Consider the following 14197-nt stretch of genomic DNA (forward strand, 5'->3'; position numbering starts at 1 on the left):
GGTCTAAACACTATAGTTCCAAGTGGGCATGCTAAAATATTGCAGCACATTAGCAAATGCAAATGTTCACTCCTTGCTTCTCCAGCAGTTAGCCCCATCCTCCTCTATCTCAAGCTTCACAGTCTTCCAGTAGAGAACATTTTAATGGCTTCGTTTGGTGGCTTACAGAGTATCAGGTATGTCATTAACTGTTCTACAGAATTTTTCCCTGGCCACCAACAGCTGAAAATATTGATCTATGCAGCTAAATGTAAGCAGTGTGGGCTGACTGATGCAAGGCAGCTAGAAGCCAATGAAGATAGTCAATGTATATTAGAAATGAATTAATTAATATACTTTCACGACCTCTAAATTTAGTTCCAATGCTCATTTCCCATCATGGTAATGTAGTTTAATCTTACAAGTGCCTTACAGTGGTGCACAGGATGGAGAGGTAGTACTCACAGCCTGCTGAGACTTCCCAATGCGATATGTTTCCTTTGTGTTGGTTTTACCCAGAAGCATATTGTTGACTCCAGTTCAGTATGTGATCATTGTAACCCCCTCATCCTTGCCAGTGTTCTGCTGTAAAATACAATATGCCTTATTAAGGACTTCTTATATCAGATGCAATACATATCTCATATACCGCAGTTTGCACATCAGTTAAGAAGACGACTTGGTGTTCTAATTAAAAGGACAAAGGTTAGCCTAGGATGATAACCTGCTGGGATATTCAGGATTTTTTTTTTCTGAAATACTGACATTTTCCGGGAAGGTAAATTTTGTGTTTCAACAAGTTCCCCCCCATGACCTCTCCCAGTATAGACTCCGGGGTACTGTGTAATACTGAGTTACTGGTCCATGGTACCTTAGCTCTCTTAGAGCCACCCAAAAGTGCTCAGCTGCTGCCTTTCTAGGTGGTTTCCTGCTTAACTGGAAGTTTGACTTATAAAGTGGGTTGAATGTAGAACATTTAGGTTTGTGGTCCACGCTGATTCAGCTATTTCTTACAGAGCTTCATGATCTGCAGGCTTGTTTAGTCTAAAGAAGACCATGATGAGGGCAAACACAGCAAAAACCTTCAGACATGATAAAGACTGTTGCAAAAAAGGAAGCGTGCTCTCTGTGTAAGCCTGAACAAGAGATAGGGTTAAACACCACAAAAAAAGTTTCCACTAGCAAAGGTAAGTGGAGCACCGGGGTAGATGGTGTGTGGGATGTAGAGCTGTCTTAAAGTTTAGCAAACATCTCGAGGATGGTCCAGCTGATGCCCCTTGAAGGCAAAGAAATGTTTGGAGAGCTTTCAATACCCTCCCCTATGCTCTTCTCTATTACTGTTTGCCAGGTGACGTGGCACAACAGACCCTTCTGGCGACACGCAATAGCATGAATACAAACTGTATAAATCTGACATGGAGTAAAACCATTTCCACCAGAAAAAAATGTTTTGAAATAAGTTATTTTCTTTTCTTTTCTTTTTTTTTTTAATGTTTTGGATTTGGGAATTTTTCCCTTAGAAATTAAAGCTATATGGAAGTGAAATCTACATGACTTTACATGTACAAAAAATAATTTTAAAAAATCCCCGTTCTGCCGCTGTAGCATTTCATTGCACATTTTGACACCTTAGGACTTCTTAGATGAGGCCTGCCCATATGAAGGACAACTTGACGTTAGGGGGTAAGGAAGGCAGAGGGGACAATATACACACATTGTCCCACATCTCAAAGTGCTTTATGTTCTTTACCTAGGTTTGGGGCTGTTTTACCAAATGCAAGGTCCAAACAACTGACTGAGCACAGGAAAGTGCTGAAAAGAAACTTCACTTTGGAAAATCCCTATTTATGGTAATAATAAGTTCACACTATGTGTATTTTCAGGCAAGCAATCCAACTAATAGCAGGGAGATGAATCACATAACAGGAATTAGTCATGCCACAGTTGTCTCAAGCAGTTGGCTCATAGCTTTTGAAAATGACCCTCATCTGCCCCCTCCTTCCTGCTGTTAAAGATCAGCCAGGTGGATGACGTGACCCTCCAGGATTTCACCACTGCGCTAGCTCCTGCTCTCAGGATACATCTTCCTGAGGCTGCCTGGATGTGCAGGACAGTGGGTGGAAGAAAACTCCACATTACGCCACTTTCTGCGTAAATCTTAAATCTCTCTGTTCCTCAGAGAACAACTCCAAATCTTCCTTTCCCCCAGCTAAAACCTCAGCCACCTCAGCCTCTCCCTCCCACAAACCTCCTCAATACAGACGACAAAACGCCGCCCTGTCTCTGCCTCACAAGTGGGCAAACAGGTAGTGAACAACCGCAGACAATAGAACCGCTCATAATCCCGAATCTGTGTGCCAATCCTCATTTAAAGCGAGCTGGGAAGAAGAGCCAAGCCTAAGTAGGTTTTATGGATTAGAAGCCACACAAGCCATGATCAACAAGCAAAAATACCAGTAAGGAACAAGGACTGGAACAACTGTGTGGTAGGCTTGAGACTGAGAAGTAGGAACTTCTCCCTCCTGAAGTAAATGGGCTCTGATTCATTTCACCATCTACAGTCTCGGAGCAAATCGCCTCACTCTTCTGATTCATTTTCCCAGACTCTGTCTGACTCTTTACTGAAGCTGCAGCCTGCTCCGATACCAGCACCGCACTCCCCCGGCCAATGCCAGACATCTTGCCAAGAACTTAGCGACTGAAGATTTAGGTCATATCCGTACCGCATTTCAAACAAAGCTACCTTCCTCGGGCTGCCAGCGCGCCCCCTGCCCTTCGGCACCGCCACAGGGCCCGTGCCCCTCAGAGCAACGCTGCCAAGGGAGCTGTGGCCCCACACACAGGGCCCCACAGATTTCTGAGCGGGCTGAGCGTGGGCCGCAGCCCCCTGGCAGCCCCCTGTGCCGGTCGGTGCTCACACACGGCTGGGCAGAGCACGTCAGGTGTTAGCCCCCGCCTTGGCCCAGACACTTAAGGCACAGCACAGATGTAGCTGACGTGTGCACTGACAGCAGCTTGCTCTCCGTACCCACAGGCACTTGAAGCAAGGGCACACCCAAGGCAGCCCCTGCTGTTGAGCCTCCCCAGCATCACCCACTGGCTATGAGGGAAATCTTGTTCAGAAGCTAACAAGTTAGAGACCGAAGGAGGGACCAAATTCTCCTTCTGCTTACATCTTTTATAATACCACTGCCTCCAGACAGTGTAATTAAACCTAAATATCAGAACAACATGCCCTCCGAACAGAACCATCTCATTAACAGAAAGTAATTAGGAAAGCTAATCCCACTTAGAGCAACTAAACATTCTGTACAACTGCTTCCCCTCCCTCACTGATAGCTCACTGGGTAGAGCCGACTGAGCAGCGTTGCTGACGAGCAGCGACTTGGACAAGCAATAATCAACGTTTGACTGATCACATCTGACAAACAGCAAAGTCTGTCTGGGAGAAAAATTTGACGTGCCAGGTGTAACCGAAATGTGGTTGAAGCTCTGCTGTGTCTAAAGAGATTGAACAGACCTCCGGTCAATGTTTTCACTGTTGCACACCCCAGCAAATACTGATACATTCAATAAAGCCGTCATCTCTCTTTTAAATGCTATTATCTTCATATATGATTCATTTTGTACAGCAAAAGTTTTAAGACATGGAAAAGTAAAAAGCTGTTTATAGTATTTAGAGATTTTACACTTCCTCCCCTCATTTTTCTTTAACTTCATTTGTATTCCTCTGTTTGGCTTCACTTTGAACACAGAGACAAAATTCACGACAGGAAATAAACCCATTCAGTGCCAGCACCTAGCATCGCGTGCACTGTCACCATGTACAGGGTTTGTGTTTTTGGCTTACGCTGATCCCATTGTGTGTGTTTCAAACCTTTCTGTTCTAAATCCTGTTCTTCGAGCCTAGCACACCATCCACCCTTCCATGCAGTGCTGTTTAGCCAAGCTTGTGTCCTTTCAGCCTCAGCTGAGTCCCCTCAGTTCAGCCCGTTCTGTATGTTTCTGGGGAGGGGGCATGCATGTGTGTGTGTCTTCAGATAGTCCCCATCTAGCCTGCAGAAATTTAACTCTTCTAGCTATCCCTTTTTGCTGCCTTTAATTAAGCTTCCCCTTTTTGTGCAGTTTCCGTCTTGGAAATTAGCCAAGTTTCCAGAAGATCTAAGTCAATATCCACATCTAAAGCTTGTTCTGCAACGTTATTTCTCAGACTTCTCATGATTTTGTGCCTTGGACAAGGTTTTCCTCTGTACTCTTTCCCTCTTTGCTCTCACTCCCTAGATGACCACTGAAAATTTCAGTTCTTTTCACTTTTTTCTTTTCTTTTTAACTGGAAGATACAGGACTCCAGCGACCCAGTCCCCAGTGGAAATATCATTCTAAACAGCATCTGCCAGCATCTGTATCTGCAGGCTTCCTTTTATTTTCATTTCCTGAATTTTCATTTCCTCAATTCTCTTATTTTTCATGTAAAAAAAATATTTTGTTACTCAAATGATTTTAAGTGCTAGTACCTTAACTGTCATTACAACTTAAACAAAACCTGGCTTTCTATTCTATTCCTTCACTTCTGAGCGTCCTCCTTTCCTGATGTACATGAGCCCTTATTCTCTCCTCCATTTTCCCAGCCATACCTCTGTACCCCTGCCTGCCCTCACAGAGGGTGTAAGAAGCCTTTCTCAGCACCCTGCTGTTGAGTTCTTGTACTTCATCATTCTGCTGAAGAGCCTAAATGTTTCCAGCCGCTATCCATCACACCTTCGGATGACACCATCATCCGCATGAGCCACGACTACCTGCCTCCCCTTGCCAGAGCCCCTGTCATTTTTGCCACCTCTCTCCTTGGGAGGCAAGTCACAGCATCCCCTCTGGAGTCACAAACTCAACCATCCATACGCTTGAAAAGTGACTACCCTTCTCTAATCTTCTTTTAATGAAACAACCTGCCCACGATAATGGTATAAATCTGGGTAAAAGAGATTCAACACAAGAATTGAGAAAGTAGTCGAGGAACCATGACCTCACAGAAATGGAAAAAGCTTATTTTCTAGAAAGGTATAAAGTTTATTTTATAGTGTCAGAGAAGCAACCTATGGCAAAGGTAACAAGCTTACTGTAAACCATTCACATGTCCCAACATTCACTTAACTAGAGAAGAGAAAGAATCAGTTATTTTCATAGGGGAATTCTGATGAGTTGTTGGGTAGAAGATGGACAAGCTGGTGCAGGAGAGGTGGGATTCTAACGCTAGTCAGAAATGCAAGTTTTGCTCTGGTGTGGAGGTGTAAGATTCTCTCTGAAATTTGGACACAAATTCAAATTCCAAGTAATAATGTTATGTCACAATAAGTTAAGGCACCTTAGTTTAAGCCTCTAACTAGTTTAACAAATAATTCCTACATTGAAAGCTGTGTCTAATTGCTTCTTAAATGTAGAGCATAAAATAGATACACACTCTAATTAGATATGTGCATAGACAGTAAATCATCAGCCATCAGAGTAAAATTTCTTCTTCCTTTCACAGAAGGAAAATAAAATTATTTGGCATTTTATTCAGGTGTCATTAAAGTGACTGAAGTTTGATAGTCTGATTGCATTTGCTGTTGTAATACGTTCATTCTTGATCTCTTACTCCTCAAAGCTCGTGTGTCTTTACTGTCAGCCAAGAGCAAACAATTTGAGAGAAAGGAAGTTTGAAAGCTTGCAGGACGAAGCAACGATGTTCAGGAATGAGAGGTTAAGCTCATCCTGCAGCAAAAGCTGTCTGTAGCAATTTTTAAGTGGAGACTGTCAGGAGGACGTCTCCTGTGGAGCGCCAGTAGCAGCAGCAGAGTGCCCTCTCCGTTACCTATAGACCAGAATTTCTATTTGCTTCTGGCACAGTGACAGATCTGTGCATAAGCATCCCCAGATCAAACCCCAAGACAACCCGGCTGCAGATGGATTTGTTGCCACAGAAACAATTTCTGGCGGGAGCGCTCTACAGGGAGGAACAGAGTTCTGTATCCCTCAGGTGAGCCCATCACTCAACCTCTCTCTAACAGAGCATTTCAAGCGTAATATTCAGTCTTTTTTCTTTCTCAGGCATACTAGCTGAGGCTTCCAGATGAAGTGGCAAAAAAGTTCTGCTTTTGCTACCCAGTAGATTAACAGAGTTCAGAGCACGGTTTTTAGTGGAGACAAAGGAATTACAGAGGATGCAACCATCCCTCAGAGCATAACGTGCAATGTTGTTCCTGGCTGCTGATTATTACTAATACCTTCACTTAAAATTATTGGCCAGTTTCTCCTAAACATTAAAGCTGTTCTGCGTCTTTTCAAAATCAAGTACCATCAGCTGTCAGGGACAGCAGCTCTGCAAATGCTTCAGCTGGCAGAATAATTCATAACAACTGTTAAAAGCCACTCAAAATAAGCTTTATAGGAAAAGCAAATCTCTCAGAGGAAACATCCAGCTAATTGTAAGGTAATCAGCATCACAAGGCCGCCATGTTCTATTTCCACAGTTCTTCATTTAAAAATAATTAGAAAAGTTGTGTAAATGCCCTCGTGAGCCCGAAATAACTTTTTGTTCAGTTATCACTGCCCTGACACAAGAACATGCAGCAGCAATAAAGCCCCAGCAAAATGTGAGTGTGCCCTCAGGTCAGATCTAAAATATCTAGCAAGGAAAAACTTTTCATCTCCGTGAGCTGTTCAAACAGGATGCCAGCAAAACTCGCAGTTACATATCTCCTGGTTCATCTGAGCGACAGCAACCACAGGGCTGCTTAGGAGAGGCAGATGTAGGTTAATATGTATACCTCTGAACACTTGTCCCCTCTAACTGCGCTCATCCCTAGATAAGAAGTTTCCAGTCCATCTGACCATCCATCTGTCCATCAGCTGAGCCATGCTCTGGGCTCACAATGTTAGCTGGCATCTAGTGTGATGACATCTAGCTCAGCTGGGATGCATCCTTCTCACTTCTCTCCCCTTTCCCCGCCATCTCTCTTCCCTCTTTTCCTGCTGTCTCAGGTTCTTTATAGTCCTCAGGTCCCAGAAGTAAGGGAGTCATTTTTTCTCTGCCAGCCACAAAGTGAGTTAAATAAATTCCACAACAGATGCCAAGTGAGATGAGTGTGTTTTTTTTTATGAAATATTGGAACCATCACTTCTTTCTTAATTTAAAACTGTGATATTCAAATCACAATGCTGTGATGTAGACATTATCACCTCGCAGCTGTGCCCCACTATCACAGAACAACAATATTGGTCTGATTCTGTAAAACCAACACCTTCTCATGGTGCACTCCCCAGACCCTAAAAAGATTCCTAAAACTTTGGGGATTTCTCTCCTATTTTATCATTGGAATTACATGCAGCTTTACAGCATCAAACATAAGCTCAGCTGAAAGAGCTACCTTCTGCCTCTTCGCTCATGTAACTGGGAGCTTACAATTGCATGCATAGAAGCAGCGAGATATGGGGAACAACAAAATACGAGCAATAAGATGGGGAGGCAGGAAGGATAGCGCTGAGGACAGTAAATTTTTGGTTTGCTCAGAAAAGGAACAGAGGAGAGGGCATTACATGCACGGGGGATTGACTTACTTCTTAGCAACTTCTTGATTAAAGCAAACTTGAAAGAAGAAGTGGTCAAATGTCATACTCTTCTGGAGGCAATGTGAACACAGGGTGTTACTGTGGAAAAAGTCACAGCAGGAGCTGATTAACAGACTGCTCAGAATGTCCTGAAACGCTCACAGTGACGGTGTCACATCTTATGAGCTTGTGTGTAGCCATTTTTCCTTGTCTCACTTAAATTTCCTTAAATTTTTACTAGATATCTGCACATGTTCTGAACAGAAAAGCGCAGTACAAGGCTGAAAATTCTTCTAAATTTTCCATTTCTCAACTCCCCATCCCCAACCCACTTGGAAGTGGATCTCTCAGTGATTTACTTTCTTACTTGCTTTTCAAAGACTGCCAAGAACCAGAAAAACACATAAGTAACACAGGCAACCTACCTAATGAATGTTTTTAATCCTATTAAAAAAAAAAGGCAGATTAATTTCTGATAGAATGGATTTCGTTTCACTACACAAACCTTCACGTTTAAAGTTTCTCTAGTCAGGTTCTGAACAGCAGCAAGATAAGTGTCTTACTGTTTGGAAAATATATTAATGGCAAACTTTTGAGAGACAAAGACAAATCTATATGGCTGTACACAGAGTACCTACACACCAAGGTTTAGCAGTTTTCTGCAGTTATTCCTAACTTTTGGGCTATGTCTTCAGAGGAAGTGAAGTATTTAAATACCTTACTAATTATTTTAAAAAGTTTGTATCTAGTCAACATATATGCTCCTACTAACTGCTCTGAAAATGACTACTGAAATTTATGTACTGGCTATTGCTCTTGTTCCCTGCTGCAAACACGACACAGATTCTTAGTTTATCTTAACAATTCCCTCTCATCAATACAACTTCAACATTTGGCTCTCCTTGCACCTAATTGGAACTCCAGAAAGTTTTTTTGGAAGAGCTTCTATTCAAAGTTTTCCACTAGTGGGAACCTGCCAAGGAAATTCATTTTGAAGTTGTGAATTTTTGGACACGTTGCTTTGGTTGAGTCCTTGGAATCCCTCCTTTGTTTTGCTTTGCTTCACTTTTAACAACCTAGCCAAAAAACTGTTCTGCCACCTTTCCAGGAGTCGTAACATTATATAAGCAATGATGGAAAATTTGTTTGCTTTTAAGAATGAATAGGTAAAAAATGAAACTCACCTCTGAGCAGTTTATACAAAGATGGTTTTCCTGCAGAGCAAAGAGCACAAGACTTCCCTTCTCCCAGCTTCTGCTCAGGCTGCTGGCGAGGCTGTCTTCCTCCAGCTGTGAGCGAGGCTGTCGGTGAAACAGTGCAGGGAAGGAGGAGGAGATTATGTTCCAGCTCCTGTGCTCTTTATAGTACAACTGCAAAGGAGTCGAGTCAGCCAGCCCAGCCCTCTCCTCCCGCACCCACTCATTCATAAATGAAAGAGATGACAGTGCCAGAAGCAGACACTGAACACAGAGATGGGAACGCACACGGAGCTGCTCACGCCCCTACCTACCACCGCCGGCACAACCGGCAGACACACCGCGCTGCAACCACGGCAGCTGGTGCAAAACGGCTGCTGCGTGCAACTTATCTGAACACACACAGATGCTGCCTTGTGCAGGCTGTGTACTCTCACAGAGTACACAGAGCGTTACAAAGTATACAGAGCATCAGCGCTGTTATTAGTTTTATTTACAGTAAGTTGTTCCTAGTTCTCACTGAGATCAGACCTTCCTTACGTCCAAACACAGCCCAAGCTGAACTCTGCACAAGGGAGCTGCTGCTCTGAATGTGCAAGAGCAAGGTCTGGGAGGGTGCTTTTCCTTCCTGTTGCACAGCAAGAGACTGGGGCATAAACAAACTAAATGGTTTGTCCAAGGTCAATGAGGAAGACTGCAGCAGATGCAGAAGCTGGCGTGCTGCTGACTTGCACTGCTGCTCTTATTCCTGCAGCAGAGAAAGCTGCCCCTCAGACTGTGTATTAACCTGTCCATCACTCACACTGAAAGGCATTACTATAAAAACAGATAGGGAATTACATCACTGAGGCTGGAAACAAAAAGCTTTTTCCCAGATCAGGCCATGAACTGATGCGTAACTCACCTGATGCAGCGCTCTCCTGTGCTGCTGTAAGGACACTGGTGACTCCGTGTGCTCAGGACAGCACCTGATGAGTTCTGACTGCTCGCTGCGTGGGGGCGACAGTGCCCCAGGGGTGGCCAGGGACCAGAAGGCAGGAAACAGGAGTCTCGTGTTGGGTAGTCCAAAACAAGAAAATGGGTTCTCTATTTCTATCCTGGTGGAAAGCACAGAAGAACGTAAGCAGGGAAACTTTTAAAAAAAAAGAGGAAAAAACAAGGATACAATGGCAATTACAAGACTTGGAAATATTCCAAGAGTACCCATGGCTAACGTCAGAGCCAGCATCAAAAATAACTCCTTGTTCCAAACACAGGCAAAGGGCCCTTCAGGTATGACAGGCTACCAGATGGCAGAAACCTTCCTCTGCCAGGGCCTCTGCCAGAGCAGAGAGCTAAAATTATCTGCAGGGTTAAGGGGCCTCCGAGAGTTTTTGAGGAGGGATACAGCAGAAAAATTACAAAGTTCTTGAACATGACCTGAAAAGGCTGCAAAAAGCACCGAACAGTCCTTTGCAGGCTCGCTCTGCAGCTTGGAGGATGGCAGAGATGCAGACAGCATACCGGGCTGAACGGGCCACGCACGGGCCCCTGGGAACACGGCCAGAGACTGATCACCTGTGCAGTGTTAAAGAACACAAAGACTTAGTATCAAATTCATCGGCACTTTCAGAGCTCTCCCCCACCTGCATTTAGACTTAAGAAAATCATACAGATTGGGACCTTTCAGGAAGCAAAGTAAAACTTTTGTTTTAGTGCCTTCTAATGCACACTTACATACCCTTAGATATTGCAGCTCTTTTATTAGTCTTAAAGGACTTATAATGGATGATATTAAGAAAATGAAGTGCAGTTACTTCCTTAGCAATGGGCGTGCTACTCTTCAGCAAAGAAGCAAGAGGGTGTTATACCGGACTACTTGCCTCTCCTCAGAGCCTGCTGGAGCAGAGATCGCTTGTTGAGCATCCAGGTCTTGATGGTGGCTGTAGGTAAATCACTTCCACCTCCTGCAGGCTCCAGGCTGCAAGTCTGGAAAAACAAGTCTTGAAAAGACCCCTAGACAGGGATTACCCCCTTTGGGTGCCTTGGAAAGCAGAGACACCATTGGCGTCACTGTCGGCGGCATCTCTTTTCTAGTTCCCCCCTGGGCTGCCGTTCTCAGTCACACAGAAGTGCAAACGTTTTCAAAGATATGTTAGACGGATGTTTGATACATACAGGTGCACAGAACATCCAGACAGCAGAGCCTTGGCCACCAGACACAATACATGTCCGTTACAGTGAGCTTAAAAGGCAACACTTGATCAGCTCACCTGGTAATCAGGCCTTGCAAGTGGGGCAGCAAACCTCCTTTTCCTAAAATTAGAGCAAAATAAACTCCAGAAAAATCTTGGTTTGCTTTTCTTTCATCCAGCCATTATGTTTTGCTTCTCTCAGCATGTAGATGGTGTAAAACAGATTGCTGAAGTTAAGGGGTTTGGAGTCTCTGGTCATCTCCTTCTCTGTTACTTCCTGGGAGGCAGAACACAGGCTCCAGCACACACACACAGCAACTGCACTTTGGGATCTATTTAAAACTCTAAAAATGAAAAGAAATGACTGTTCCTGTAGCCTTTTATCTCTATAAATTATACAGCAGCTATTAAAGCTGACAAATCGCTAGTATTTGGTGCAAGTGGCAATTTTTGCTTTTTGCTTGCTTTGATCAAATAATTTTAATGTTTCTGATGATTAAATAAGTCCACTGAATTGAATAACTCTTGGCTTGCGTATGTGTTACAACCAGAGGCAGCAGGCTTCAAAAATAATGGAGCTACAACGTACAATAAATGTCAGAGATATCACAAAAAACGCATCGAGAAGGTCAGTGAGACCACTTCTATCTCTGAGGCATGAACAGAGGAAAAAGTGGACTGTCACTAGAGGCCTTGCAGAGGGGTCTGGAGATGTTGGAGTGCTGGGCAACCACCAGCAGCATGAAGCTCCGCCAAGCAAAATGCCGGGTGCCACACCTGGGCCGGGGCAGTGGGATTTCCTTACTGTGAGGGTGGCCAAACGCTGGAAGAGGCTTCCTAGAGAGGTGGTTGGTGCCCCATGCCAGAGGCATTTGGAAAATGCCCTCGTCTGCTTTAGCTCTTGGTTAGCCCTGAAGCGGTCAGGCAGATGGACCAGATGATCTCTGTAGGTCCCTTCCAACAGAACTGTTCTATTTTAGCTTCTCTTTAGCTTTAGCTTGTTCTCGTAAATTACCACTGAGGAACACTCTGCCTCTCCTCTGGAAATGTCTTATTTGCCTGTCTGGGCTTATTCTTAAAAGGCTTGCACTGATATCAAAATCTTAATCTTCCATGTTTCTCATGCATTTATTTGTGTTCTTCTGTGAATGGACACGAAAAACAAGCTATTACTACCTTTCTCTATGTTACTTATTTAGATGTCTAAGGATTAATCATGCTCTTAGACTTTTCTTTCATAGACTAAACAACCCCATTCTTCACAGGCCAGGTTTTCCAGACCTCTTCTCACTTACCCTGGTCTTGTTTCCAGCCACCAGCATCCTTCTCTGAGCGTGTGCCGGTGGAGGCCCCTTCTGACAGAGCCGGCTCCGTTTTATCCCAGTTACCTCACCTGTGCTTTGCCTTCAAGGGTCAACATTCCACTGAAAGTTTGATTTAAATCCTCTCAAGCACCCATTTCTATGACAATAGGAGGGAAAATAGAGGAGGCCTCTCCCCCTCTCAGGGTGCTAATCCACAGGTACCATTTTGCTAAATCCATCCCTCTATCACAGTGCCAATCCATTTTGCGTAGCTGAGAAACAAGGACTTGCTACTGCTCTTCTTTCTGTCCTGGAACTGTCCCTGGAGCCTTTGCAGGCCCAGCTCTGAGCTGCTGAGGGGTGCTACACAAGGCAGAGCTGCGCGTCAGCCGCCTGCGCAAGTGGGAACAACACTGCATATTTAGCTGCAGCCCACACGTTTCACTTTATCTGTCCTCCTTCTATTTTCTTTTGTTTCTCTTCTTGCCCCATTCTTTACTGCATCACACGTTATTTTTAACTTTTCCTACAGGTCTCAGTTTTCACTTTGAAAATTCCTGCAGGGCAGATGCACAGCCCCGTGGTGTGCACTCCAGCTGCTTGGGGAGGATGCAACCATCTATCCCCAGAATGTGCCCCACGTGGTGATCTCAGCTCCAAGAGTTCCCGGTGGAAAATGCCATAGCCCAGCACACATCTCACAAACACCAAATAAGCTCCATCATTTAGGCCCTTCTTCTAGTTCCTAAAGGGGCCTCAGATCTCTCCCCTTGCCACTGTGCCAGCAGCTGTCCGTCAGGTAGGACCTGCTCTCCTCCCTCTCAACATCTGGCTTCAAGGGATCCCCTAGCTTCCTTTTGGAAGTCTGTGGGCAGATGAAATATTCAGTAAGCAGCTGGGACAAGTCTCACAATTGCTAGCCCTCGTTCTTGTAGGGGACTTCAACTTACCAGATGCCTGCTGGAAATACAACACAGCAGAGAGGAAACAGTCTGAGGTTTCTGGAGTGTGTAGAAGGTAACTTCCTGACACAGCTGGTGGGTGAGCCAACAACGGACGGTGCCCTGCCGGACCTTTTGCTTGAGAACAGAGAAGGACTTGTGGGTGATGTGGAGGCTGGAGGCCACCTCGGGCACAGTGATCATGAAATAATAGGTTTTGATTCTTGTAAAAGTAAGGAGTGGGGTTAACAGAACTGCCACCTTGGACTTCTGGAGGGCAGACTTGGTCCTGTGTAGGAGATGGGTTGGTGGAGTCCCTTGGGAGGCAGTCCTGAAGAACAAGGGAGTCCAGGAAGGCTGGGCACTCTTCTAGAAGGAAATCTTGAAGCCGCAGGAGCAGGCTGCCCCACGTGCCAAAAGATAAGCCAGTGGGGAAGGAAACAGCCTGGCTGAACAGAGAACTCGGAAGAAACTCAGGAATAAGAGGGTTTATGACCTTTGGAAGAAGGAGCAGGCCACTCAAGAGGAGTATGAAGATGTCATGAGGCTATGAAGAGGGAAAATTAGAAGGGCCAAAGCCCAGATAGAGCTTTATCTGGCTACTGCCATTAAAAAAAATAAAAAATGCTTCTATAAATACATTAACAACAAAAAGAGGATTGAGGAGAATCTCTATCCTTTATTGGATATGAGGGGAGACAAGGTGATGAAGAAAGAGGAAAAGGCTGAGGTACTTTCTGCCTTCTTTGCCTCAGTCTTTAGCTGCAAGACCAGTTGTTCGTTGGGTACCCAGTCCCCCGGTAGATAGGGACAGGGAGCAGAATGAAGCCCTCATAATCCAAGAGGAAATGGTTGGTGACCTGCTACACCACTTAGACGTACACAAATCTATGGGGCCAGATGGGATCCACACAAGGGTACTGAGGGAGCTGGCAGAAGTGCTCGCCAAGCCACTTTGTTATTTATCAGCAGTCCTGCCTATCCAGCAAGGTCCCAGCTGACTGGTGGCTAGCAAATGT

At 44.7% G+C, this 14197-nt stretch overlaps 1 protein-coding gene across 1 annotated transcript in view; it reads right to left on the minus strand.

The window, feature by feature from the left end:
- GPR68 (G protein-coupled receptor 68) overlaps positions 1 to 14197 on the minus strand; it is a 35699-nt gene that overhangs the window by 12725 nt on the left and 8777 nt on the right. The window contains exons 5-9 of the mRNA XM_080596315.1: positions 10622 to 11277; positions 9664 to 10316; positions 8748 to 8864; positions 7573 to 7662; positions 445 to 564 (exon numbers count right to left, since the gene is read on the minus strand). The gene's annotated coding sequence lies outside the window, so the exon portion shown is untranslated. The remainder of the gene's footprint in view (positions 1 to 444; positions 565 to 7572; positions 7663 to 8747; positions 8865 to 9663; positions 10317 to 10621; positions 11278 to 14197) is intronic.

Source organism: Anser brachyrhynchus, assembly GCF_964034855.1.
Source record: "Anser brachyrhynchus genome assembly, chromosome: 5".
In the NCBI taxonomy this organism is placed as follows: domain Eukaryota; kingdom Metazoa; phylum Chordata; class Aves; order Anseriformes; family Anatidae; genus Anser; species Anser brachyrhynchus.